General features: G+C 45.4%; 1 pseudogene; it reads right to left on the minus strand.

Annotated features, from left to right (window-relative positions):
• Positions 1–16,158: 16,158 nt before the first annotated feature.
• On the minus strand, positions 16,159–23,011 carry LOC115009750 (neuronal acetylcholine receptor subunit alpha-7-like; annotated as a pseudogene).
• Between the last annotated feature and the right edge of the window lie 957 nt (positions 23,012–23,968).

The raw sequence follows: 23,968 nt of genomic DNA on the forward strand, positions 1-23,968 counted from the left end.
CGGAGAACAGTCACGTCTGGAATAAGCATGGAGCAGGACTTAAAGCCACCCCTAACAAACTAGAAGAACCCGACTTGACAGAAAGAGACTGGCCCCCGCTGCCATCATACCGGCAACGGCTCACATCAACCCCCGCTGCGCAACCGTGGATTTTAGCACTGAGCACGGCAAGGAATGCCCCGCCGCCACTGATGTCTCTACAGCTGGAAAACAGATTCCTACCGCTACAAACCGAGTCTGGATCGCCGCTGGAGAACCCAGCTCGCCTGTCAGTCCCGCGCCATTCGTGCAGAACGAGACGCAGAGGACCGCAGAAGCTGACGGAGGACGATCAGCGGATCACTGAGCAAACAGTGGATCGAGGATGTGTGCCGAACAGAGGACCACAGATCACTGAACCAGCAACGCTAATGATCGGCGACTCTACTGTATCAGGCATTAATATTAACGGTAAGAAAGATACCAAAACATACTGCTTCCCTGATGAAATGATCTGTGACATAACAGAAAAACTTCCAGAAATGCTGTCTGTCCACAAATATGTGAACAAGGTTATTATTCATGCGGGGAATAATGATATCTGAAGGGGAGAAACGGAAACACTAAAACGTGACTTTACTGAACTGCTAAAAGTTGTAGGCTCTGAAGACATTGAAACATACATCAGTGGTCCCATCCCACCAGCCAGGTCAGGAGGGAATCGTTTTAGCAGAATTTTGGGGCTCAGCAGGATGCCTGTCCCCTGCACAAAGTGAACTTTATTGACAACTTCAATCTGTTCTGGCAGCGTAGAGGCCTTTTTGGAAGAAATGGACTTTCTCTCAACAGATCTGGAGAAAAACAGTTCGCTTCCAATATAGATCACGCCATTAGCCACCGAACTTTGGCTAAATGCAAGGAGACACCATCCCCCACACCACCAGATAACCACCAAGATGACGTCCAAACAACTGGAAGCGAGTGACCTTGCTGCCGTACCAGCCACAACAAGCCTTCATACCAAGGACCCCAGTCCCTCAAATCCATCGCCAGACATAGATGAAGTTGAAATTTTGTCGAGTAGCACTGAGACACTCTGCTCCCTCCCCTCCCCCTCTTCCTCTCCCTTCCTCCCTCCTTTAGCGACAGGATGAACAAATGGGTGAAAGGTGGTCTTAAACTGACACCTCAAATAATAACCCCCGCTCAAAACCATCATACCCCACCATCATCCCCCATTCTTCTCCCCCCTCCCAGACGTCCCCCGCACCTCCCCTCGGATTATGCCAAAAGCCTGCTCATGGACACTCAAGGACATCACCCCCCCCAAACTGGTCATGCCGTTCCTGTCTTGACTACTACCGGACTAAATAATCAGCGCTCAGCACGCACTGCGTCTGGTTATCTTAGATATATCAGTGCACAACCAGGACCGGCTTTGCCTCCTGTCACAGACTCCCTGCAGCTGAAAGTGTCTCTTCTGAATGTCAGATCACTGGCTACCAAATCTTTTTTGATTAATGATATGATAGTTCAAAAGAACTTGAACTGTATGTTTCTAGTTGAGACCTGGTTAAACAACATTACTGGTGTGGCAACACTGACTGAGACGTGTCCTCCAAACTATAAATACTATCAGGCAGTCAGGCAAAATAGGAAAGGTGGAGGGATTGCCGCTATCTTATCAGCGTCGCTTGTATGTAATGACATTGACCTGGGTGAATTTACATCATTTGAATATCTTGCTCTGAGCTTAAAGCAGAATTATCTTTGCTCATCATCACATTGTACAGGCCACCAAAATATTCAGCACTATTTCTAAGGAATTCTCAGAGCTGATTTCACCCAGCATCACTAGATGTGAAAGAATGATCCTGCATGGAGACCTAAATATTCACGTAAATAAGAAGAATGATCCCAATAATATTGAACTTGAAAAGTTACTAGACAGCTATGACCTAAAACAAAATATCAGTGAACCCACTCATCAGCATGGTAACACGCTAGACTTAGTGATAACGACAAGGCTGGACATCGATAAGGTCTCAGTAATCGAATTACCAATATCTGACCATCACTGTGTGTTTTGATGCTAACCTACTCTTAACAAAGACCAAAAGAGAGACAGTGGTCAAACAAAGAATACTAGATGACACAGCAGAGGAAACATTCTCTAACATCATGAGATCATGTGAGCCATGCTCAGACTGCTCCTTAAATCTCATGGTTGAAAATCTAAACAACACGTTGTCATCTACCCTGGATACTGTTGCTCCATTAAAGGTCAAAAAGAATCTCCCCATGGTTAAACAACAGCAACGTTACTCAGACTGAGGACTTGTAGAGCAGCTGAACGAAGATGGAGGAAAACTAAGCTCACAGTTAACTATGATATCTACAAAGAATCCATGGCTGCCGATGGTAAAGCAATGCAGCTGGCAAGAAAGGATTATCTTTGTAAGATTATCACAGAGAATGTTGGAAATTCTAGAATACTATTCTCAACTATTAACCAACTGCTGAACACTGCCCCCACCCCTCCGCAGTCCTCTGCATCAAAGTGTGAAGAACTCGCATTGTTCCTCAATAATGAAATAACTTCAATCAGAGCCAGCATCACTCATGATGCAGACACAGAGAACATCTGCAAACATTGTGATGTAACCATGGGAACATTCAGCATGCCACAGCACCGAAACTGCTCTGACTAAAATAATTAGTGACCTCAGACTAAACTCTGACACAAACAAGGTCTCAATTCTTATCCTGCTAGACCTGAGCACAGCATTTGACACGATCGACCATGACATCCTAATTAATCGTCTGGAAAAACTGGTTGGTCTTTCTGTCTGTGTATTAACTGGTTCAGAACATATATCAAAGGGAGAAAGTATTTTGTCAGGCTTGGAGACTTATTTTGTCAGGCTTGGAGATCATGTGTCAGAGAAGCATGATGCCCACTTTGGAGTTCCACAAAGGAGCTGCCTCGGTCCATTACTGTTCTCCCTCTACATGCTACCACTGGGGGACATCATTAGAGAACACAATGTGTGCTTCCATAGCTACGCGGATGACACACAACTGTACATCTCTGCTGAACCAAATGATGCTACAGCTGTTAACTCCATCACCACCTGTCTGTCAGCAATAAATAAATGGATGAGCAATAATTTCTTAAAATTAAATGAGAACAAACTGAAGTCCTACTAGTAGGTCCTATAACAAAAAGAGAGATGATGCTGAATAACATGGGGAAACTTACTCCTTGGATTAAACCTGAAGTCACAAGTCTTGGTGTTATCATAGACTCAGATCTAAGCTTTAAATCCCACATAAACAAGGTGACAAAAACATCATTCTTCCACCTTAGAAATATAGCTCAAATCAGACAATTTATAAATCAAAAGGATGCTGAGAAACTAATCCATGCTTTTATCTCAAGCCGACTCGATTACTGTAATGCACTCTTGCACACAACGGAGAGACTTCAGCTCATCCAAAACGCTGCAGCGAGGTTGCTGACTAGAACCAAGAGGAGAGACCACATCAGTCCAGTGTTAGCCGCTCTACACTGGCTTCCAGTAACTCTTAGACTTTAAGGTCCTCCTTGTATACAAAGCCCTAAACGGAACCGCACCAAGTTACACTGCCAACTCTCTAATCAACGATGTGCCCCCAAGAACATTATGATCATCCACTACTGGTTTATTAAATGTTCCCAGAAACATCCAAAAGAAAATTGGGGATGCAGCCTTTATCAATTATGCACCAAAGCTATGGAACACTTTACCTGCAGACATTAGGGAGGTAAGCTCGCTCAATATCTTCAAAAGTAAACTAAAAACATATCTTTGTTTGTGTTATGTTATGTTCTTTGTTGTTTAGCCTTTTAATGGTTATATTTTATATCTCTTTACTTTAGACTTTTAATGGTGATATTTTATATCTCTTTACTTTAGTCTTTTAATGGTGATATTTTATATCTCTTTACTTTGGCCTTTTAATGGTGATATTTTATATCTCTTTACTTTAGACTTTTAATGGTGATATTTTATATCTCTTTACTTTGGCCTTTTAATGGTGATATTTTATATATTTTTACTTTGGCCTTTTAATGGTGATATTTTATATATTTTTATCTTAGCCACTTTAAACTAATTTAAATGATTTCATACATTTTTAAGCTTGGTTTTCCTGAAGGAGGATCATTTAGTGTTGAGGAAGTAAGAAAGTTAAAAGTAAGGTTGAGAGAGCAAGAGGAAAAAGTAATGTCAAAGAGAAAGATTAAATCTGAAGCGTTGAAAACAATGGAAGAACATAAAGACAGTTTATGTTCTGGGAGAAGGAAGCAGAGAACAGGGAGAGGAAGAAAGTATGTGGATTATTTGCAAAGACAAATATAGGTGAAAGTACAGACAAAGGGATTATGAAAATGTCAAAGAATGTGTAAAGGCTGCTATTTTAATTCTGCTATTTTTATACTATTTTAATTCGGCTATTTCTATAATGGTACTTCAAACTCATTTACATCAACACTGTGATTATTGTACTGTAAATGATCTTACTCTGTCCTTGTACTAATTGTGTTTTGCTGTGAAGCACTTTGGGCTGAAATTCTTGTATGAAAGGTGCTATACAAATAAAGCTTATTATTATTATTATATTATTATTATTTCTGTCTCTGTCTACTGTCTCTGTCTACTGTCTACTGTCTCTGTCTACTGTCTACTGTCTCTGTCTACTGTCTCTGTCTACTGTCTCTGTCTACTGTCTACTGTCTCTGTCTACTGTCTACTGTCTCTGTCTACTGTCTCTGTCTACTGTCTACTGTCTACTGTCTCTGTCTCTGTCTACTGTCTCTGTCTACTGTCTACTGTCTCTGTCTACTGTCTCTGTCTACTGTCTCTGTCTCTGTCTACTGTCTCTGTCTACTGTCTACTGTCTCTGTCTACTGTCTCTGTCTCTGTCTACTGTCTCTGTCTACTGTCTACTGTCTCTGTCTCTGTCTACTGTCTCTGTCTACTGTCTACTGTCTCTGTCTACTGTCTCTGTCTACTGTCTCTGTCTCCGTCTACTGTCTCTGTCTACTGTCTCTGTCTACTGTCTCTGTCTCTGTCTACTGTCTACTGTCTCTGTCTACTGTCTACTGTCTCTGTCTACTGTCTACTGTCTCTGTCTACTGTCTACTGTCTCTGTCTACTGTCTACTGTCTCTGTCTACTGTCTCTGTCTCTGTCTCTGTCTACTGTCTACTGTCTCTGTCTACTGTCTCTGTCTACTGTCTCTGTCTACTGTCTCTGTCTCCGTCTACTGTCTCTGTCTACTGTCTCTGTCTCTGTCTACTGTCTACTGTCTACTGTCTCTGTCTCTGTCTACTGTCTCTGTCTACTGTCTACTGTCTCTGTCTACTGTCTCTGTCTACTGTCTCTGTCTACTGTCTCTGTCTACTGTCTCTGTCTCTGTCTTCTATCTCTGTCTACTGTCTCTGTCTCTGTCTACTGTCTCTGTCTACTGTCTCTGTCTACTGTCTCTGTCTACTGTCTCTGTCTACTGTCTACTGTCTCTGTCTACTGTCTCTGTCTACTGTCTACTGTCTCTGTCTACTGTCTCTGTCTACTGTCTCTGTCTTCTGTCTTCTGTCTACTGTCTCTGTCTACTGTCTCTGTCTCTGTCTACTGTCTCTGTCTCTGTCTTCTATCTCTGTCTACTGTCTCTGTCTCTGTCTTCTATCTCTGTCTACTGTCTCTGTCTCTGTCTTCTGTCTCTGTCTACTGTCTTCTGTCTTCTGTCTACTGTCTCTGTCTTCTGTCTACTGTCTCTGTCTACTGTCTACTGTCTCTGTCTTCTGTCTTCTGTCTCCGTCTACTGTCTCTGTCTACTGTCTCTGTCTACTGTCTACTGTCTCTGTCTCCTGTCTACTGTCTACTGTCTACTGTCTCTGTCTTCTGTCTCTGTCTACTGTCTCTGTCTCTGTCTCTGTCTACTGTCTCTGTCTTCTGTCTCTGTCTACTGTCTCTGTCTTCTGTCTCTGTCTACTGTCTCTGTCTCTGTCTTCTGTCTCTGTCTACTGTCTCTGTCTCTGTCTTCTGTCTCTGTCTCTGTCTACTGTCTCTGTCTACTGTCTCTGTCTCTGTCTACTGTCTCTGTCTACTGTCTCTGTCTACTGTCTCTGTCTTCTGTCTCTGTCTACTGTCTCTGTCTCTGTCTACTGTCTCTGTCTACTGTCTTCTGTCTCTGTCTCTGTCTACTGTCTCTGTCTACTGTCTTCTGTCTCTGTCTACTGTCTCTGTCTACTGTCTCTGTCTACTGTCTCTGTCTCTGTCTTCTGTCTCTGTCTACTGTCTCTGTCTTCTGTCTCTGTCTACTGTCTCTGTCTCTGTCTCTGTCTACTGTCTCTGTCTACTGTCTCTGTCTTCTGTCTCTGTCTACTGTCTCTGTCTCTGTCTACTGTCTCTGTCTACTGTCTACTGTCTTCTGTCTCTGTCTACTGTCTCTGTCTACTGTCTCTGTCTCTGTCTACTGTCTCTGTCTACTGTCTCTGTCTACTGTCTCTGTCTACTGTCTCTGTCTACTGTCTCTGTCTACTGTCTACTGTCTCTGTCTACTGTCTCTGTCTACGTCTCTGTCTACTGTCTCTGTCTCTGTCTACTGTCTCTGTCTACTGTCTACTGTCTACTGTCTCTGTCTACTGTCTCTGTCTACGTCTCTGTCTACTGTCTCTGTCTACTGTCTCTGTCTACTGTCTCTGTCTACTGTCTCTGTCTACTGTCTACTGTCTACTGTCTCTGTCTACTGTCTACTGTCTCTGTCTCTGTCTACTGTCTACTGTCTCTGTCTCTGTCTACTGTCTCTGTCTACTGTCTACTGTCTACTGTCTCTGTCTACTGTCTACTGTCTACTGTCTCTGTCTACTGTCTCTGTCTACTGTCTACTGTCTACTGTCTACTGTCTACTGTCTCTGTCTACTGTCTCTGTCTACTGTCTCTGTCTCTGTCTACTGTCTCTGTCTACTGTCTCTGTCTACTGTCTACTGTCTCTGTCTTCTGTCTACTGTCTACTGTCTCTGTCTACTGTCTCTGTCTACTGTCTCTGTCTTCTGTCTACTGTCTCTGTCTACTGTCTCTGTCTACTGTCTACTGTCTCTGTCACTGTCTCTGTCTTCTGTCTCTGTCTACTGTCTAATGTCTACTGTCTCTGTCTACTGTCTCTGTCTTCTGTCTCTGTCTTCTGTCTCTGTCTACTGTCTAATGTCTCCTGTCTCTGTCTACTGTCTCTGTCTTCTGTCTCTGTCTACTGTCTAATGTCTACTGTCTCTGTCTACTGTCTCTGTCTTCTGTCTACTGTCTCTGTCTACTGTCTCTGTCTCTGTCTACTGTCTACTGTCTCTGTCTCCTGTCTACTGTCTACTGTCTCTGTCTTCTGTCTACTGTCTCTGTCTACTGTCTACTGTCTTCTGTCTACTGTCTCTGTCTACTGTCTCTGTCTACTGTCTCTGTCTTCTGTCTACTGTCTCTGTCTCCTGTCTCCTGTCTACTGTCTACTGTCTCTGTCTACTGTCTACTGTCTCTGTCTACTGTCTACTGTCTACTGTCTACTGTCTCTGTCTACTGTCTCTGTCTCTGTCTACTGTCTCTGTCTACTGTCTCTGTCTACTGTCTACTGTCTACTGTCTACTGTCTCTGTCTACTGTCTACTGTCTCTGTCTACTGTCTACTGTCTTCTGTCTACTGTCTACTGTCTCTGTCTACTGTCTCTGTCTACTGTCTCCTGTCTACTGTCTACTGTCTACTGTCTCTGTCTACTGTCTCTGTCTACTGTCTCCTGTCTACTGTCTCTGTCTACTGTCTCCTGTCTACTGTCTACTGTCTACTGTCTCTGTCTACTGTCTCTGTCTACTGTCTCCTGTCTACTGTCTACTGTCTCTGTCTACTGTCTCCTGTCTACTGTCTCTGTCTCTGTCTACTGTCTCTGTCTCTGTCTACTGTCTCTGTCTCTGTCTACTGTCTCTGTCTACTGTCTCTGTCTACTGTCTCCTGTCTACTGTCTACTGTCTACTGTCTCTGTCTACTGTCTCTGTCTACTGTCTCCTGTCTACTGTCTCTGTCTACTGTCTCCTGTCTACTGTCTACTGTCTACTGTCTCTGTCTACTGTCTCTGTCTACTGTCTCCTGTCTACTGTCTCTGTCTCTGTCTACTGTCTCTGTCTCTGTCTACTGTCTCTGTCTCTGTCTACTGTCTCTGTCTCTGTCTACTGTCTCTGTCTACTGTCTCTGTCTACTGTCTCCTGTCTACTGTCTACTGTCTCTGTCTACTGTCTCCTGTCTACTGTCTCTGTCTCTGTCTACTGTCTCTGTCTCTGTCTACTGTCTCTGTCTCTGTCTACTGTCTCTGTCTACTGTCTCCTGTCTACTGTCTCTGTCTCTGTCTACTGTCTCTGTCTCTGTCTCTGTCTACTGTCTCTGTCTCTGTCTACTGTCTCTGTCTCCTGTCTACTGTCTCTGTCTCTGTCTCTGTCTACTGTCTCTGTCTACTGTCTCTGTCTACTGTCTCCTGTCTCTGTCTACTGTCTCTGTCTACTGTCTACTGTCTCTGTCTACTGTCTCTGTCTCTGTCTACTGTCTCTGTCTCTGTCTACTGTCTCTGTCTACTGTCTACTGTCTTTGTCTCTGTCTACTGTCTCTGTCTACTGTCTCCTGTCTCTGTCTACTGTCTCTGTCTACTGTCTACTGTCTCCTGTCTCTGTCTACTGTCTCTGTCTACTGTCTCTGTCTCTGTCTACTGTCTCTGTCTACTGTCTCTGTCTACTGTCTCCTGTCTCTGTCTACTGTCTCTGTCTACTGTCTACTGTCTACTGTCTCTGTCACTGTCTCTGTCTACTGTCTCTGTCTCTGTCTACTGTCTCTGTCTACTGTCTCTGTCTACTGTCTCTGTCTCTGTCTACTGTCTACTGTCTCTGTCTCTGTCTACTGTCTCTGTCTCCTGTCTCTGTCTACTGTCTCTGTCTCTGTCTACTGTCTCTGTCTACTGTCTACTGTCTCTGTCTCTGTCTACTGTCTCTGTCTCTGTCTACTGTCTCTGTCTACTGTCTACTGTCTCTGTCTCTGTCTACTGTCTCTGTCTACTGTCTCCTGTCTCTGTCTACTGTCTCTGTCTACTGTCTCCTGTCTCTGTCTACTGTCTACTGTCTCTGTCTACTGTCTCTGTCTCTGTCTACTGTCTACTGTCTCTGTCTACTGTCTCTGTCTACTGTCTACTGTCTCTGTCTACTGTCTACTGTCTCTGTCTACTGTCTACTGTCTCTGTCTACTGTCTACTGTCTACTGTCTCTGTCTACTGTCTCTGTCTACTGTCTCCTGTCTACTGTCTACTGTCTCTGTCTACTGTCTCTGTCTACTGTCTCTGTCTACTGTCTCCTGTCTACTGTCTACTGTCTCTGTCTACTGTCTCCTGTCTACTGTCTCTGTCTCTGTCTACTGTCTCTGTCTCTGTCTACTGTCTCTGTCTCTGTCTACTGTCTCCTGTCTACTGTCTACTGTCTCTGTCTACTGTCTCCTGTCTACTGTCTCTGTCTCTGTCTACTGTCTCTGTCTCTGTCTACTGTCTCTTTCTCTGTCTACTGTCTCTGTCTACTGTCTCCTGTCTACTGTCTCTGTCTCTGTCTACTGTCTCTGTCTCTGTCTACTGTCTCTGTCTCTGTCTACTGTCTCTGTCTCTGTCTACTGTCTCTGTCTCCTGTCTACTGTCTCTGTCTCTGTCTACTGTCTCTGTCTCTGTCTCTGTCTACTGTCTCTGTCTACTGTCTCTGTCTACTGTCTCCTGTCTCTGTCTACTGTCTCTGTCTACTGTCTACTGTCTCTGTCTACTGTCTCTGTCTACTGTCTCTGTCTACTGTCTCTGTCTCTGTCTACTGTCTCTGTCTACTGTCTACTGTCTTTGTCTCTGTCTACTGTCTCTGTCTACTGTCTCCTGTCTCTGTCTACTGTCTCTGTCTCTGTCTACTGTCTCTGTCTACTGTCTCTGTCTACTGTCTCTGTCTCTGTCTACTGTCTCCTGTCTCTGTCTACTGTCTCTGTCTCTGTCTACTGTCTCTGTCTACTGTCTCTGTCTACTGTCTACTGTCTCTGTCACTGTCTCTGTCTACTGTCTCTGTCTACTGTCTCTGTCTACTGTCTCTGTCTACTGTCTCCTGTCTCTGTCTACTGTCTCTGTCTACTGTCTCCTGTCTCTGTCTACTGTCTACTGTCTACTGTCTACTGTCTACTGTCTCTGTCTACTGTCTCTGTCTCTGTCTACTGTCTCTGTCTACTGTCTCTGTCTACTGTCTACTGTCTCTGTCTCTGTCTACTGTCTCTGTCTACTGTCTCTGTCTACTGTCTCTGTCTACTGTCTCCTGTCACTGTCTACTGTCTCTGTCTACTGTCTCTGTCTCTGTCTACTGTCTCTGTCTCTGTCTACTGTCTACTGTCTCTGTCTACTGTCTACTGTCTCTGTCTACTGTCTACTGTCTCTGTCTCTGTCTACTGTCTCTGTCTACTGTCTACTGTCTCTGTCTACTGTCTCTGTCTACTGTCTCTGTCTACTGTCTCCTGTCTCTGTCTACTGTCTCTGTCTACTGTCTCTGTCTACTGTCTCTGTCTCTGTCTACTGTCTACTGTCTCTGTCTACTGTCTCTGTCTCCTGTCTCTGTCTCTGTCTACTGTCTCTGTCTCTGTCTCTGTCTACTGTCTACTGTCTCTGTCTCTGTCTACTGTCTCTGTCTCTGTCTACTGTCTACTGTCTACTGTCTACTGTCTACTGTCTCCGTCTCTGTCTACTGTCTACTGTCTCTGTCTACTGTCTACTGTCTCTGTCTACTGTCTCAGTCACAGACTGTAGCCAATCAGAGCCGGACATTCAAAGTGTAACCTGTGTTAAACAGCAGCCTCAGAACTGTGGAACCACAAAGCAACAAGTCTGAGGCGCTGAGAAGTGTGAAGTGTCATTCGAGCTGCCGCCAGCAGAGGGCAGCACCAGCCTGTTAATGCGGCACGTATGAAACACATGCAGGTGACACATCACACACACTGGTCTCCACTCACCTGCTGACTGTCAGATCAATGTGCAGATGTCTGACACTCCAACAGTGGAGGTGAAGGAAACAAACTCACCTGAAGAGGATTATTATTTTGTATAATTCATATTTCTCTGGTAGAAAGTATTTACAATAAAACGCAGATGTACAGTTCTGTGAAGGCTTCAGTATGGAGGAAGTTCATTCTGGAGGTCAATGCTAAATGTTTTAACTCAAGGGACACTTACTGGCTTTTCTTCATCCCACAGCCAAACTGAGCAGACTGCTCGTTATCCTTCGTCACTTCCTTCTTTACTCCCTGGAGGCAGCAGTGCACCCATACCTGTCAACCCTCCCGTTTTTCCCGGGATTATCCCGTATTTTTAACCTTTCAAAAAAAAAATAGGCCTAATTAAAAAAAGTGTAAAGTGGCGTCCGGTAGAGCAGGTCGCAGTATTATGTTTAACTTTAGCTGAAAAACGTTATCCGCCAGTAAACACACAGAAGAAGACGAGAACATATGATGAGAGTCACAGTGACCGGGAGATAGATGGAGACGCAGCTGTACCTGCCAAACAAGTTTAAACTTTATGTAAGTAACTAGCCAAATGGAAGGAGACCTTCTCTTATTTATTAAAAGCAGAGTCGGGCAAACTCGTGCTTTTTGTAAAGTGTGCCATGAGATGTTAGCATCGCACACGGCGGAATAAGCGTCCAAGCACAAGCACGAGGCACAAACACATTCACTGTCAATGACTTCATGTGTGACAAGAACTGTGTCGGAGGCAGACCAAGTGACCAAAGCTGAGGTAAAGATGTCGATGCTTTGCGTCAAAAATAATGTAGCCTTCAGCTTCTGCGATGATTTCAGTCGCAGTGTAGCGACATGTTTATCAAATAAATTGATGATAATAACTAATAAATAAAATACATACTTTAAATAAACATGTATTTCCTGAATGTATATACCCGTCCCTTATGTGTTTACATTTACATTATATGGGTAAAATATGGACGGAGTCCGCCAAAAACTTCCCTTATTTTGAAATTCCAATGTTGACAGGTATGAGTGCACGTGTTCGGAGATGGAGTGCCCCACGTTACATGCCCTGCGTCACACATGGCCCATGTCACACACGCCCCGCGTCACACACGGCCCACGTCCCACGACACATGTCACACACGTCCCACGACACACGTCACACATGGTCCACATCACACGCTCACTTCGCCTAATGATGTCTGAATGAACTACACTGAGGAAGACCAAGGTCTGGGGTTAAAGCTCGAGGAAACTTCAGTCTGTTGCTGTTTCACTTTGTTAGAATAATCTTAAAGGTTTTTATTTATAAACTCCGTGTGTACAAGACACTTTCTCTCTGAACGTCTCTGGTTTGTCGAGTCGTTGGGTTCCAGAGCTGCACAGTAGCTGGTGAAGCCTGGCAGATATACCCCCCCCCCCCCCCCCGTCTGTCTGTCAGGAATATCCTCACTGATTGTTCCTTTTTAAAATTCAGTTCTACTCCAATATCATCAATAAAAACCCTGGAAACTCCAAGCAGTTGTTCTCCACCATAAGTCATCTCCTCAGGCCACAAACTCTTTCACACACCGACACCACAGAAGAGCATATAAGTGCAATAGCTTTATTACTTTCTTCAAAACTAAAGTCGACACCATCTGCTCTTTTCTCTCCAGCTCCTCCGCTCAGTCTGTCCCTGCTGTCAACCCACAGCCTGGGATTTTCCCGCATCTTCTTGGAGATCTCTCAGCAAGAGGTTGAAGACGTCATCCGCAGGATGAAACCTTCCACCTGCGCCCTGGACCCTTTTCCCACAGCCCTGGTAAAATCCAACATTTGTGCTCTAAGCCCCCTGATCACCAAAGTCATTAACCACTCGCTCCAGACTGGTCATGTCCCATCTTCTCTAAAAACTGCCGTCATCAGACCTCTTCTCAAAAAAACCCACTTTAGACCCGGATGTCCTCACCAACTACAGGCCCATCTCCAACCTGCCATTTTTATCAAAGGTATTGGAAAAAGCAGTTGCAGCCCAGCTTCAGGACCATCTCAAAGCCAACTGCCTCTTTGAGAAATTCCAGTCCGGTTTCCGTTCCGCCCACAGCACCGAAACAGCTCTGGTCAGGGTCACCAACGACCTGCTGATGGCGGCTGACGCTGGCTCCCCATCTCTCCTCATCCTCCTGGATCTGACTGCAGCGTTCGACACGGTCGACCATCAGATCATCCTTCAGCGCCTCCACTACACCATCGGACTCTCTGACTCCGCCCTGACTTGGTTCCAGTCCTACCTCTCTGGAAGAACAGAATATGTATCCTTGGGAGGTGCAAGTTCGCAGATACACCCAGTAACCTATGGTGTCCCTCAAGGGTCGGTTCTTGGCCCCACTCTGTTCACCCTCTACACTCTGCCCCTTGGCCGTGTCATCAGCCAGCATGGAATACCATTCCATTGCTACGCTGATGACACACAGCTATATATAAAAAACGACCTGATGCCACATGCAGCCCCACTGTCGACATCTTCATCATCATCATCATCATTGAACACCTGCCTTGAGGAGATAAAGGTTTGGATGAAAGAACATTTCCTTCAATTAAATAGTTCAAAAATAGAGGCTATTTTAGTTGGCACACCACACCAGGTCCAGTCCTCCCCCATAACCCACCTCACCTGTTCTGGTCAAGACATCCCCCTATCACCATCAGTCACCAACCTGGGTGTAAGATTTGACCCTCATCTGACCTTTGACATCCACATCAAACATCTGTGCAAGACCTCCTTCTACCACCTCAGGAACATTGCAGAGCTCCGCCCCACACTCTCCCTGTCAGACGCTGAACAACTCGTCCACACCTTTGTCTCCTCAAGGTTGGACTACTGCAACGCTCTCCTCATCGGGACTCCAAGCGGGGGCCTTCAGAAGCTCCAATATATCCAGAACAGCGCCGCTAGGATCCTGATGAGGGTGTGAAAATATAACCACATCCCACCCATTCTCCACTCCCTCCACTGGCTTCATGTCTCATTCAGGATCGAATACAACATCTCCCTCCTCACCCATCAGTGCATACATGGAGATGCTCCTCGGTATCTCAAAGAACTCCTCCCTCAACAAACCTCCACACGCAACCTCCGCTCCTCTAAAGAAACTTTGCTCCACCCCCCAGGACCAAGCTCCGCACCATGGACAATCGGGCCTTCTGCTCAGCCGCTCCTCACCTGTGGAATTCCCTCCCAGAACACCTGAGGGCTCCACAGGCCACCGACTTTCCGTAAAATCTTATGTCTGTTGTTGTTGTTATTTTGTTGTTGTCCTGCATTTTAGCGCCTTGAGATTGCTTTTAGCTTTGAAAAGCGCTTTATAAATACAATTTATTATTATTATTATTAATAAAATGAGGGGACGTATTGTTCCCCTGGAGGAGCTGCTGGCTGAGTGTTGGGGAAGATCAGCAGCTGCTCCACAGCCGAACGGTAGAAGTGGAAACGAGTTTCCCCCGAGAACAATCTGGAGAATTACTCTATTCACACACACACACACACACACACACACACACACACACACACACACACACACAAACAAAAGAGAGGATGTGGACATGAGCTGCAGAATAAACAGAATGGTGCAGATGTTTGTCGCTGTAGAGATTACTTTCTCGTGTGTGATCTTGTGCAGTAATGGATTTTGATGGGAACATCTTGTTACGCTTGACATTTTTCAGAAACTTGAGTATTTCATCTCGATCCTTTGTGGCAGATCAATAACATACTGAAGTTCCTCCCTGTGCAAATATAGTTTGTTGTAGTCACATTTACGTCCCGACACTAGCTAGAGAGGTAACTTGGCTAATGTCAGAGACGTTTTAGAAAGGAGTCACTTCCTGTATCCGTGTCATGTGATTATGAACACAGATTATGATGACCAGGTCAGCAGAGTAAATATTGGACACATATCTTCACAACATTCGGACACAGAAGCAGCTTTTTAAAACAGATTCACTTTATTTGAGACATTTTGTCTCTCTTTGTCTGTCATGAGATCCGACACCACAGAGCGCTAACTGGGTCAACCACTAATCACTTAGATTCATGATACTGAATGTGTTGTTCAGCGTCAATACAAGCATAACTACATTAGACCACGCCCACTTAGGAGACAGGAAGTATAAGTTTTGATATCTATATATAATCTTATATCTATATATAAATCACTATATATATATACAGACCGACCACCGCAACACGTGCCCCACTTATCCTGTTTGTAATGGCTCTCCTTCACTTATTAATTTAAGATAATAGGGGATATAGAGATAGATAAAAAAAAAAAGAAGAGAAGATTATAGAAAAAGATAGAGATAGAGAGAGAGTATGGGTTTGAGATAGATAGGATATATGATATAGATAGAATATATATGATGAGTTTATATATATAGATGAGATTAATAGTTAAGATGGAATATTGATATATATAGATATATATATAATATATATACAGACCCACCGCATCACGGTCCCACTTCCTGTGTTGTGGCTCTCCTCGCGAGGCATTTATATAGGGGAGAGATAGAGGGTGAGAGAGATAGAGAGAGATAGAGAGAGAAGAGAGAGAGAGAGATAGATAGAGAGAGAGAAGACATGAGAGATAGAGAGGAGATAAAATAGAGAGAGATATGATAGAAAGGACGGAGAGATAGAGAGGAGAGAAAAGAGAGAGGGAGATAGAGGATAGATAGGGAGATAGAGAGATAGAGAGGAAGGATAGGGGAGAGATAGAGAGAGAGAGAGATAGAGGAGAGTGGAGAGAGATGATGAGAGATATATATGAGAGATATGAGGAGATATATATATCTTATAGTGAGATTTCGAGGATGAGATGAATGATGATCGAGAGGAGAGAGATAGTATATAGAGTATATATATAATATTTTATATATATATATATATATATATTATAGTATATATATATATATATATATATATATATATATTTTATATATATATATATATATTTTATATTTTATATATATATATTTTATATTTTATATATATATATATATATATTTATATTTTATATATATATAATAAATTAATAAGCAGAGGAGAGTCACAAACAGGAAGTGGGACCGTGTTGCGGTGGGTCTGTACGTGGGGAGGGTCAGGTCCTCTCCTCCTCAGCTGAAGAAATCTTTAGAGATGGCCTCCACAAAGTTGGGAGCCGACATGAGGATGCCGATGGTGCAGAGGATGGTGAAGAGCGAGAAGGCGACCAGACACAGCCGGTCGATCACGGCTGCAGCGAACTTCCACTCGCTGCACACGGTCTCCTCCTCGTCCTGGCCGCGGAAACGCCCGGCGATGTACCTCACCTCCTCCAGGATCTGGTTCAGATCCGCCTCCAGGGTGGAGCCCCCTGATGCTCCTTCTCTTCCTCCGGACTGCTCCTCACCCACAGCGCCCCCCACCAGCCGCGAACAGAGAAGCGCCGGTTCGGTAGGCGAGCTGTAGTGCGGCCCCTGCATCCCCCGGAAGCCCCCGTACAGGAGGTTTCCGTTTGTTACCTGCGGGTGATGTTGCAGGGAGCCCTGGCTGACTCTGAGCTCCAGGCTGGACAGGCTGCCGCGCCCAAGCTTGGCGGCGTTGTGGCACGCCAGACGCTTCGACTCACCGGGACGCCGCATCCGCAGGAACCAGGCGCACCAGTTCAACAAAAATCACACGGGTCTGAAGAAGGAGAAGAAGGAGGAGAAGGAGGAGAAGAAGGAGAAGAAGGAGAAGAAGAAGAAGGAGAAGAAGGAGGAGAAGGAGGAGAGAAGGAGAAGAAGGAGAAGGAGAAGAAGGAGGAGAAGGAGGAGAAGAAGGAGAAGAAGGGAGAAGAAGGAGGAGAAGGAGGAGAAGAAGGAGAAGAAGGAGAAGAAGAAGAAGGAGAAGAAGGAGGAGAAGGAGGAGAAGGAGAAGAAGGAGAAGGAGAAGAAGGAGAAGCGGGAGAAGAAGAAGAAGGAGGAGAAGAAGGAGAAGAAGGAGGAGAAGGAGGATGAAGAAGGAGAAGGAGAAGAAGGAGAAGGGGAGAAGAAGAAGAAGGAGGAGAAGAAGGAGGAGAAGGAGGAGAAGAAGAAGGAGAAGAAGGAGAAGGGGAGAAGAAGAAGCAGAAGAAGGAGGAGAAGAAGAAGAAGGAGGAGAAGAAGGAGAAGGAGACGGAGAGAGAAGAAGAAAAAGGAGGAGGGAGGAGAAGGAAAGAAGGAGGAGAAGAAGAAGAAGGAGAAGGGAAGGAGAAGAAGAAGAAGGAGAAGAAGGAAGAAGAAGAAGAGAAGAAGAGAAGGAGGAGACGAGAGGAGAAGAAGAGAGGAGGAGAAGAAGAAGAAGGAGGAGAAGAAGAAGGAGAAGAAGGAAGAAGTGGAGAAGAAGAAGAAGGAGGAGAAGAAGAAGAAGGAGGAGAAGACGGAGAAGGAGAAGAAGAGCAAGCAGCAGAAGACGAAGAAAAGGAGGAGGAGGAGAAGGAAGAGAAGGAGAGAAGAAATGAGAAGAGGAGACGAGAAGAAGAAGAAGAAAAGAAAAAGGAGGAGGAGGAGAAGGAAGAAGAAGAAAAGAAGGAGAAGAAGGAGGAGGAGAAGGAAGAGGAGAATGAGAAGAAGGAGAAGGAGGAGAAGAAGAAGAAGAAAAGGAGGAGGAGTAGAAGGAGGAGAATAAGAAGGAGAAGGAGGAGAAGAAGAAGAAGAAAAAGGAGGAGGAGGAGAAGGAAGAGCAGAAGAAGGAGAAGAAGAAGGAGAAGAAGTCGAAGGAGGAGAAGAAAAAGGAGGAGGAGGAGAAGGAAGAAGGATGAGGAGAAGAAGAAGGAGGAGGAGAAGGAGAAGAGGAGAATGAGAAGAAGGAGAAGGAGGAGGAAGAAGAAGAAGAAGAAAAGGAGAAGAAGGAAGAAGAAGAAGAAGAAGAAGAAGGAGGAGAAGAAGAAAAGGAGGAGAAGGAGAAGAAGAAGGAGGAGGAGAAGAAGGAGGAGAAGAAGGAGAAGAAGAAGGAGAAGGAGGAGAAGAAGAAAGAGGAGAAGAAGGAGAAGGAGGAGAAGAAGGAGAAGAAGAAGGAGGAGAAGAAGGAGGAGAAGAAGAAGGAGGAGAATTATCTGACAGTTGACTTAAACTTGTTTGTTGTCATTTTTGTGAAATAGTATAATTATTGAAGTCGTTCCATATTCCCAATAAAAATATTTGAAACAAAAATATTTACATAAAAACAAATTATTCAAATGAATTTATGCAGAAGTGTGTGTGTGTGTGTGTGTGTGTGTGTGTGTGTGTGTGTGTGTGTGTGTGTGTGTGTGTGTGTGTGTGTGTGTGTGTGTGTGTGTGTGTGTGTGTGTGTGTGAGCGGGGGCTTAAAGGTTAGAGAAGACACTGTGTGACTGAAAGGTCAGCAGATTCTGAAGTGTCAGAATACATCAGAGGAGCTGACAGATTCACACAGGAAGAGATATTTGTTGGTGTTATTATAATTAATTGTGAGACATTAAGATGACTTTTCTGTTGATGTTTCAGATCAGCTGCTGCTGCTGTTAGTGCTGCTGCTGCTGTTAGTGCTGCTGCTGTTAGTGCTGCTGCTGTTAGTGCTGCTGTTAGTGCTGCTGCTGCTGTTAGTGCTGCTGCTGTTAGTGCTGCTGTTAGTGCTGCTGCTGCTGTTAGTGCTGCTGCTGTTAGTGCTGCTGTTAGTGCTGCTGCTGCTGTTAGTGCTGCTTGCTGTTAGTGCTGCTGTTGTTAGTGCTGCTGCTGTTAGTGCTGCTGCTGTTAGTGCTGCTGTTGTTAGTGCTGCTGCTGTTAGTGCTGCTGTTGTTAGTGCTGCTGCTGTTAGTGCTGCTGTTAGTGCTGCTGCTGCTGTTAGTGCTGCTGCTGTTAGTGCTGCTGTTGTTAGTGCTGCTGCTGTTAGTGCTGCTGCTGTTAGTGCTGCTGCTGTTAGTGCTGCTGTTAGTGCTGCTGCTGCTGTTAGTGCTGCTGTTGTTAGTGCTGCTGCTGTTAGTGCTGCTGCTGTTAGTGCTTGCTGTTAGTGCTGCTGCTGTTAGTGCTGCTGTTAGTGCTGCTGCTGTTGTTAGTGCTGCTGCTGTTTAGTGCTGCTGCTGTTAGTGCTGCTGTTAGTGCTGCTGTTGTTAGTGCTGCTGCTGTTAGTGCTGCTGCTGTTAGTGCTGCTGTTGTTAGTGCTGCTGCTGTTAGTGCTGCTGCTGTTAGTGGTGCTGCTGTTAGTGCTGCTGCTGTTAGTGCTGCTGCTGTTAGTGCTGCTGCTGTTAGTGCTGCTGCTGTTAGTGCTGCTGCTGTTAGTGCTGCTGCTGCTGTTAGTGCTACTGCTGTTAGTGCTGCTGTTAGTGCTGCTGCTGCTGTTAGTGCTGCTGCTGTTAGTGCTGCTGTTGTTAGTGCTGCTGTTAGTGCTGCTGCTGTTAGTGCTGCTGCTGTTAGTGCTGCTGTTAGTGCTGCTGCTGCTGTTAGTGCTGCTGTTGTTAGTGCTGCTGCTGTTAGTGCTGCTGTTAGTGCTGCTGCTGCTGTTAGTGCTGCTGCTGTTAGTGCTGCTGTTGTTAGTGCTGCTGCTGTTAGTGCTGCTGTTAGTGCTGCTGTTAGTGCTGCTGCTGTTAGTGCTGCTGCTGTTGTTAGTGCTGCTGCTGTTGTTAGTGCTGCTGCTGTTAGTGCTGCTGCTGTTAGTGCTGCTGTTAGTGCTGCTGCTGTTAGTGCTGCTGTTGTTAGTGCTGCTGCTGTTAGTGCTGCTGCTGTTAGTGCTGCTGTTAGTGCTGCTGCTGCTGTTAGTGCTGCTGCTGTTAGTGCTGCTGCTGTTAGTGCTGCTGTTGTTAGTGCTGCTGCTGTTAGTGGTGCTGCTGTTAGTGCTGCTGCTGTTAGTGCTGCTGTTAGTGCTGCTGCTGTTAGTGCTGCTGTTAGTGCTGCTGCTGTTAGTGCTGCTGCTGTTATTAGTGCTGCTGCTGTTAGTGCTGCTGCTGTTGTTAGTGCTGCTGTTGCTGCTGTTGTTAGTGCTGCTGCTGTTGTTAGTGCTGCTGCTGCTGTTGTTAGTGCTGCTGCTGTTAGAGCTGCTGTTAGAGCTGCTGTTAGTGCTGCTGCTGTTGTTAGTGCTGCTGCTGCTGCTGTTGTTAGTGCTGCTGCTGTTGTTAGTGCTGCTGCTACTGTTAGTGCTGCTGCTGCTGCTGCTGTTGTTAGTGCTGCTGCTGTTGTTGTTAGTGCCGTTAGTGTTGCTGCTGCTGTTAGTGCTGTTAGTGCTGCTGCTGTTAGTGCTGCTGCTGTTGTTAGTGCTGCTGCTGTTGTTAGTGCTGCTGCTGTTAGTGCTGCTGCTGCTGTTAGTGCTGCTGCTGCTGTTAGTGCTGCTGTTAGTGCTGCTGCTGTTGTTAGTGCTGCTGCTGTTAGTGCTGCTGTTGTTGTTAGTGCTGCTGCTGTTGTTAGTGCTGCTGCTGTTGTTAGTGCTGCTGCTGCTGTTAGTGCTGCTGCTGCTGTTGTTAGTGCTGCTGCTGTTGTTAGTGCTGCTGCTGTCAGTGCTGCTGCTGCTGCTGTTGTTAGTGCTGCTGCTGTTGTTAGTGCTGCTGCTGCTGCTGTTGTTAGTGCTGCTGCTGTTGTTAGTGCTGCTGCTGCTGCTGTTGTTAGTGCTGCTGCTGTTGTTGTTAGTGCTGTTAGTGTTGCTGCTGCTGTTAGTGCTGTTAGTGCTGCTGCTGTTAGTGCTGTTAGTGCTGCTGCTGTTAGTGCTGCTGCTGTTGTTAGTGCTGCTGCTGTTAGTGCTGCTGCTGCTGTTAGTGCTGCTGCTGCTGTTAGGGCTGCTGCTGCTGTTAGTGCTGCTGCTGCTGCTGCTGTTACTGCTTCTGCTGTTAGTGCTGCTGCTGTTGCTGTTAGTGCTGCTGCTGTTAGTGCTGCTACTGTCAGTGCTGCTGCTGCTGCTGTTAGTGCTGCTGCTGTTAGTGGTGGTGCTGCTGCTGTTAGTGCTGCTGCTGTTGTTAGTGCTGCTGCTGCTGCTGTTAGTGCTGTTGCTGCTGTTAGTGCTGCTGCTGTTAGTGCTGCTGCTGTTAGTGCTGCTGCTGCTGCTGTTAGTGCTGCTGTTGTTAGTGCTGCTGCTGCTGCTGCTGCTGCTGCTGTTAGTGCTGCTGCTGTTAGTGCTGCTGCTGACATGCTGTGAGGAGGACTGACCCACTGAGGCATGTGTCCTCCGTCGGGGTCGTGGTGATGGTACTGCAGCACCAGAACTGTAGCGATGACCGACAGACCCACGATCACCATGGTGGTCGCAAAGTACTGAGCTGAAACACAAAGGTCAGTTTATGACTGTTTATGTACATGAAGAAAGAAGGGTCTAATAACAATATACAAACGCACTTACTGTGTCACTTTGGATGGAAGTGTCTAAATAAATGTAATGTAATCTATTCTAACGTGCAGGGTCGATGCAAGGTCATGTCGTCTACATGTTGTAAGTGAAGTACGTAACGCTTCTATCCTCGGGTGACAACATGAGAACATTTCTTACGTAAGTTAAGTGACGTAGATAAGATAAGTCAGTTTCACGCGGGACACAAACAGTGGCCTCTCACGTAAAAGTCTGTTGTTTATCTGACCCAGACCTCCACCTGGACCTCTACCTGGACCTCTACCTGGACCTCTTCCCAGACCTCCAGCTGGACCTCCACCTGGACCTCCAGCCGGACCTCCACCCGGACTTCTACCTGGACCTCTACCTGGACCTCCACCCGGACCTCCACCCGGATCTCCACCCGGACCTCTACCTGGACCTCCACCCAGAGCTCCACCCTACATGGATTTTGTCTCTCTTTATACGACGTCACCTGACTTCTTCCTTTACCCCCAGCTCCGGTTGACGAGAGAGAACCCCGCTGAAGGAGGTTATAGGATGAGGAGGATGAGGAGGATGAGGAGGATGGAGCTGTGTAAGCTCACCGATGAGAGGAACAGAGTCAGACGTCGCCGGCATGATCTCAGCGACCATCAGCATGAAGACGGTCAGAGAGAGCAACACTGTGATACCTGCAGCGACACAAAGGGGATGAATGTAACATCAGGTTCACATGCTGTGTTCCGTTCAGAATGTTTTCAATATGAAAGGAGAAGTTTGAAAAGAAGAACTCTTACATATATACATACATATATATACATATATATACATATACAACATATATATACATATACATACATATATATATACATATATCTATATCTATATCTATATCTATATATACATACATATATATATATATATATATATATATATATATATGTATATATATGTATGTATATATAGATAGATATATATAGATATGTATATATATGTATTATATATATATATATCTATATATATAGATATATATATATATATATATCATCTATATATATATCTATATATATATATAGATATCTATATCTATATATATATATATATATTCATCTATATATATATCTATATATATATATAGATACATAATATATATATATAGATATAGTCATATCTCTCTAGATATATATCTAGATATATATATATATATATATATATGATATAATATATATATAGTAGGTGTGTTGCTCCTTTTCTTTCAGACATGCGTCACACCGGAGCTGCAGGTGTCGATCTGATACTTTCTAATGACAACAGCACCTGTTCTATTACCATGAGAGAAATACTCATAACATTATTATTATTATACACCTCCTCACCCAGGGAGATCTTCTCTCCGAGTCGGCGGGCAGCAGGAAGACGAGGAGTGCGAGGGTGGAGATGAGGACGCAGGGGATGAGGAGGTTGAGTCCGTAGTAGAGCGTCCTCCTCCTCATCACCACGGTGAAGGTCACGTCGGGGTACGGCTCCTTACAGCAGTCGTAGAAACGCTCGTTCCTCCGTCCAGGAACCTCTGCAGACAAAACAACAACACAGAGAGAGAAACATAATTTCTGAGTCTACTGACAGCATCAGCTCTCACTTTATACTCATCATCATAATAATATAATCATCAGAAGCAGAATCAGAAAGAAGAGATATGCAGAGTCAGCAAAGCAAAGGAGATAAGGAGCAGGAGAAGCAGAAGACGAAGAAGGAACGCAGAAGAGGAGCAGAAGAAGAGAAGCAGCCGGAAGGCGCAGCAGGCAGAAGAAGCAGAAGAGCAGAAGTAGAGAAGCAGCAGCAGGGAAGAAGAAGAACAGAAGAAGGAGAAGCAGAAGCCGGCAAGCAGGAGACGAAGCAGAAGAAGAAGCAGCAGAAGAAGCGCAGTAGAAGAAGGCAGACGGAGCAGCAGGAGAAAGAAGAGAACCCGCAGATGCAGCAGCAGGGGAAGAAGAAGAAGAGAAGAAAAGGAGAAGCAGAAGAAGCAGCAGGAGAAGAAGAAGAAGAAGAAGAGAGAATCGCAGCAGCAGGAAGAAGCAGAAGGAGCAGCAGTGAGAAGAAGCGAACCCGCAGAAGCAAGCAGCAGACGAAGAAGCAGCAGTAAGGCAGAAGCATGCAGCAGTAGAAGGAGCAGCCGAAGAAGAAGAAGAGAGCAGCAGCAGAGAAGAAAAGAGCGCAGAAGAAGCAGATAGCAGGAGGGAAGGAGCAGAAGGAGCAGGAGAAGAAGAAGAAGGGAGAAGAAGAAGCAGAAGGAGGCAGCAGAAGAAAGACAGAAGAGAAGAAGAAGAAGGAGAAGGAGCAGCAGAGAAGAAGAAGCAGAGCAGAGAAGCAGGAAGCAGCAGAAGGAAGAAGGAGAAGCAGCAGAAGAAGCAGCAGAAGAAGAAGAAGAAGAAGAGGAGAAAGAAGCAAAGCAGCAGCAGCAGAAGAAGCAGCATCAGCAGAAGCAGAAGGCAGAGCAGCAGCAGAAGAAGCAGAAGCAGCAGAAGCAGCAGAAGCAGCAGCCGCAGAAGACAGCAGCAGGGAGCAGGCAGCAGAAGAAGCAGCGCAGGCAGCAGCAGCAGAAGAAGC

This window comes from Cottoperca gobio, chromosome 6 (assembly GCF_900634415.1).
Source record: "Cottoperca gobio chromosome 6, fCotGob3.1, whole genome shotgun sequence".
NCBI lineage: Eukaryota > Metazoa > Chordata > Actinopteri > Perciformes > Bovichtidae > Cottoperca > Cottoperca gobio.